The sequence below is a fragment of the Dromaius novaehollandiae genome, chromosome 3 (genome assembly GCF_036370855.1).
Source record: "Dromaius novaehollandiae isolate bDroNov1 chromosome 3, bDroNov1.hap1, whole genome shotgun sequence".
In the NCBI taxonomy this organism is placed as follows: Eukaryota; Metazoa; Chordata; class Aves; order Casuariiformes; family Dromaiidae; genus Dromaius; species Dromaius novaehollandiae.
Window position 1 is genome coordinate 67,226,118 of NC_088100.1, and position 5,326 is coordinate 67,231,443.

The 5,326-nt window shown below is 38.5% G+C and overlaps 1 long non-coding RNA gene across 1 annotated transcript in view; it reads left to right on the plus strand.

Annotated features, from left to right (window-relative positions):
• The window catches only part of LOC112995508 (uncharacterized), a 31,836-nt gene extending 26,648 nt beyond the window's left edge, over positions 1-5,188 (plus strand). Inside the window, exon 4 of the long non-coding RNA XR_010388391.1 lies at positions 3,113-5,188. This is a non-coding gene — a long non-coding RNA (uncharacterized LOC112995508). The remainder of the gene's footprint in view (positions 1-3,112) is intronic.
• Positions 5,189-5,326: the final 138 nt, after the last annotated feature.

The following is a 5,326-nucleotide window of genomic DNA, read 5'->3' on the forward strand; positions in this document are numbered from 1 at the left end:
CAGTCACAAGACATATTTATTATAGCCTTGGATCGTCAGCTGTAATCTGTTTAGCAGAGACAAAGCCATGTTGTTTGCTTCTTTGCCCTCCTAGTTGGTTCAATATATTTTGATGTCAGACTCTATTGACAAGCAAACCAAATACTGAAATAAGATCATGTCTGTCTGTGATGAACTGGCAAAAATGCAATCCAAGGTAAATGTAATGCTGAAGCCTATATATTTATCAAGTAGCAAGGGAAAAGCTGTGATGTGAAGCATTTAAACTTCTTTAAATACATCAGTTGGATATATTTACCACTTCTCTTGAGGCCTGCTACATGGCAACACAGACACAAATAGACAAAAATAAGTAAAAGCATTATGAAAACAAACGGCATCATTTCTAAGACACTGCTCTGAGTTTTCCAGGGGCTAGTAACAATTAAGGTTGTTGCACTTCACCCTGCTTTAGAGTTAGATCCAAAGCCTCATAGCGAGGCTCTCAGCAGGCAGACAGCAGCCATTCTGCCAGGATGTGGAGGCTGCCAGTTGTTTATTCCTGGGGTGCCTCCTGCTTGCTCTGTTGCGAGATTTTATTTGGTAGCTATACATATAAACCAAACCTATATTTCACAATTGTGAGTAAATGTTTTTTTCTCACTAAATAAGAGTTCCAACACCTAATTCTTTACTTTAATTCTTCTTCTTACTGATTTTCTAAGTTCAATTTCTGATTTGGACCACTGAAGCTAACAATTGATTAGTTCAGGTTGTGCCTGTCATGGCCTCCTGCCATCCCACACGCTGAGGTTTGCTGCAGAGATGGTGCTCTGAGCCTGAATCTAGACTCTATTGCCCAGGATCCCAGCAGTGCTGCTGTGGAGGGTTCAGGGTTGTGAGCCCTGCTCCAAACAGTGCTGACAAAACCAAAAATTACTGTAAAAGTTTAAAGCTGTTGCATGCTTGGCCTGCTTGATGCATTTTGTGTGAAAAAGTGTTTCTGACTAGCAGGAACTAGGGACAAAGGAAGCCTGGGCTGGAATAAGCCATCTCAGAGTCTGTCTCCAGCCTTGAGATGTCTCAAATTGGACAGAAGTGGTCATCTGCCCATAGAAAATAACGGGAATGACTGTCCCTACTGAAAAGTTTCTCTGTCCACTGCTAGGTCATAGTCAGGAAGAGCCCCAGCAAGCATGAGACAAGGATACCCTGTGAGACAAGGACACCTGCCCACCCCCCTTGCTAGCTGGAGGCAAATGCAGTCAGCTGCTGTGGGGTGCTGCTGCCAGAGCCACTGCTGCTTTCGCAGAGGAAGAGGAGCTTCAGCCTCACAGCATTGGGGAAAGATGCTGGGTAGATGGGGACTGGCCAGTGCCCACCAGTCTGCTGTGGCACGGGACAGCACTGACCAGGCAGGGAGAGGGGAAGGAGGTGAAGGACGCATGTGGCCAGGGCCAAGATGTCATGCCATGGCACTGATTGCTGGCTTAGAGCTTCAAACATGAGTTAATTTATTTCTTTTATTGAAATACCTGTATAACTGCAGTTGTTGTTCTTATTCATGTAAGTAATAGAATTTTTAAGAATGGGCTAAATTTTTGCCTTCCATATAATCTTCTAGCAGGCTGTTCCCTAAGCTAAGTAAGTACTGTATTTAAGAAGACATACATCCAAATGTGCCTGTCAATATTAGAGACTGTTCTTTTGTTCATGCATTACACAAAATTGTAAACAGAAGCATCTCTTACATCCTTTCTGTAATACACTAAATACACTAGTTTTTAGCTCTCTATGCTATTGCTCTTCCTCACCCCTTTTCTAAGACGCACATTATTACTCTTGATCACTCTTCAGAGAAATTTTTGTCACCCCCCCCGCCCGTCCTTCAGCTTTGAGAGGGACTTACGTTTGTTTTCTAAGTGACCAGGTTACCACTGATTCCCATTACAAAATACTTCTGTTATCTTGTTCTACTTTCCATTTCACTGTTCATCAATAGATAAGTCTGACTTAAACATGCTCAGTGAGTTGTTTGGTCAGCAATGACCAGTCTGCAGGAACACACAGGGCTCCTCATTTTCTTTAGAAAATGTGGAATTTACCAATCATAAATAGCTTAAGCTATTCCTTATGAATGTAAGCTTAAGATCGCTTTTTGCCTTCATCACTATTTTATCTGACCTGTTCACCTAATTTGCTAGCTCGTGCTGAAAGACTGCCTCTTCAGAATTTCTATTTAAATTTTAAAAAGTGTTTGATCTTCAGCTTTGAATATTATCTTAGTATCACATATTTTCCTCAGCAGTAATGAAAATATTAAAAAAACTGGCCCTGCTACCAGTTTGAGATAGTATTTTGCCTTTAGAAAAATAGGTATTTTATTACTTTTTTATCCAAGATAGTTTATGGATTAGAACCATTTTCTCTCTTATGCTTGACTGTTCATGTTCCTTTAATATCCCTGTTGGAGAGATTGTCAGAGCTTTTTGGAAACTACTACTAATTATGTCAGCTGTTTCCTCTTGGCCACTATATTATTATGTCTTTGAAAATATTCTGGTGATTTGATTTTCTTTCAAATTCTCTGATTTAATCTTGAGTTTCTATTTCATGCTGGTGGCTTCTTCTAAGGACAAAAGGGTTGATTCTAACTTTTATTTGGACAAAGGCCTGAAGCTTTCACGCTTAATCATCAAAACTTAGCCTTAAAACTTTCTTTGGAAGGGTCTGTACTTGGTACCTAATTTTTCCATGATACCAGACATGAAACCCTAATTACCACAAGCAGCATATGAGGCACCAAAGGAAAATGTTCGATCTGTCTTCTGTACTGTTTCCTAACCAATGGGACAAAGCTGTTGTAAGTTACAAACTATCTTTAATCAATATTTTAAATCAATATCCTCAGCTAGGATGTGGAGAAGGCTTCTTCAAGCCTCTGTAACTTTCTGCATGGAATAATGCGAATTCCACACGCATTTTGCTTCTCCAGAGAAAAATTTAGGGCATTTCACATCACTCATGAAGGGTTCACGAGTATCTTAGAAAGGCAGCTCTGAGATTCTGCAACAGAACTGTAAGGCCCGAGACATGACAATAGAGCATCTAATTCTCTTCCTCTTCTGTTCAGCTGCAGGATAGGACAATCCATCTCAGGAACTCCTGAAAAGCAGCAGCTTTAGATTCAGAGAGGATTTTTCTACCTTACTACAGCTTTGTCCTAGAGGTGGGTACTTATCAGATGAGAAAATTCCAAGTTCTGTCCACCGTGCGTATCTCAACCACGTAACAGGCTCATCATGACTTGTTAAGAGAAAAAACAATCTCCCTCTTAATGAGGCTTTAATCAGAGACTTTTATTTGCTTGTCTCTTCTTCCAGTTCAAGAGACCAGGTGTGTGCCTCTATTACCCAGTCATAGCTGTAACATCTGAAATGCATCATGCTGTTCTGCAAAGGTTCATCTACTCTCAGAAGTCCATCCTCCTATTTCCAATTCACTGACTTTCACAGTTGCATTTCCAATTATGAGGACTGTACACACTGTACACAGCTTTTTAAATGTCTTTTGTCCTATTACCAGTCCTTTGTCTACTTATTTACATGGTTGCTACTGTCACAGTATTTAAGTACTAACACTAGTCCTCTTTCAAACAACAAAGGGGGAAGGAAAGCGTTCTTAGCCATTCTACAGAAGAATGGAAGCAGACATTTAGATTCCAGTCCAAAATAATATGTAGGTTCCCAATTGCTACTGCCATTAATGTCAGTGGCAAGTTAGAAGAAGTCTGAAGTCTTCCTTTAATTTAGACTTTAGTGACTTCTCCAAGGTGTAAGAAACCTATAGTGAAGAATGGAATATATGTGTATCTATGTATATACAGCTATTTTGTATTGCCAGCCAAATAACTTAACTACAGGCATGATCCTTTCTTTTGACTAAAGCCACTGCAGTCATTATAATAGGTCTTTTCTTACATAGCTTTTCCATCTTAGGTGTCCATTTCATGAGTCCTTGCAATTCTGAACCTGAAGGAATCTACAAACACAGTCATAGTTCTTTTGCTTATCGAAAGGAAAAATATATCTAAACTCTGTAAATAGCTATCACGGTAAAAATGCTTCTTTCCCCTCTCACTTTGTAAACAGCAAGTAAATTCATAAAAAATAAATTTAAGTTACTAGGGGAAATGTCAAGAAAGTCACATTCTTAATGCTCTTTAAAAAAAGTCTGCAACACATTTGTTTGAAATATGTAAAATGTTTAACTGTACTCATTTTTTTTAGTCACAGAATTCTAACCACTTTTCTACAATAAGAAAATGGTGAGACATTTCTCAAATTTCTGAATATCGACCAATTAAACAACAAATGGTTTCATCCTTAAGACAGACATCCACTGAGAGGAATGTGATCAGACTGAACTGGGTTTGTATTCTTAATTCATTAGTGGAACTGTAAGGCCCTCTTCTGGATTATAAATTACTGCACGTCTAAGCAAAGTACATGGAAGTGACAAAGCTAACAATGCTCTGAAAAGACATGCTGTCTCAAAGCTGTTTTCTTTGTACTATTAACAATTCCATTTCCTTGTTTTCACATGTATCTCTGATCACACACTTCAGTTACCATGATTTAGTGACTGAGAATGAATCCCACTTATTAGCAGGTTCTTAACCATAAAGTGTTTCATATGCTAACATTCATAAGAGTGAACATTCTAAAGAGAGATTTCACAGTCTCAACAACTTTATATGAAAACGCTGTGCAGTCAAAAGTGACTCTTGCTTATGCTAATTAACACCTGCATGTTCAAATAAAGAATGAGCCATGCAGTTCTGCATACATACCTGTTTACATATGTACGCAATTTTCACAAGTTATGTTTGAAAATTTGGCTTACACTAGAGAAGACAGTAAAGAGCAATGAAGAACTGTTACAATGGTCTTACCTCCAATCTTCAAGGACTGTACAGTTCCTTAAATGTCTTTTGATTCCTCAATATACAAACATGGACTGCAAAGGGCTTACAAATGTGATCTTCCAAGTGATTTACATACTTGCCTAAGCAAACATTTACTCTTGAAAAGCAAGATACTTCTCCACAGACAGAAGGAAAGAAAATATTTTAGAACGTGTTGTACAGAATGAGAGCATTTTAATGGATCCACCCAGCTGTAAATAACAATCCGAACTATAAATTTTCCCCTTCCTCAAAAAAAGCAAAGCAAAAACCCCCACTTATTCTTCAGTTTGGTCATGTATGATAACAAGAAATCACTGACATATATAAAGATGGAGGAAGAGGTAGCAAGTATCCCTTTAGTAAAAACACTATATAGAA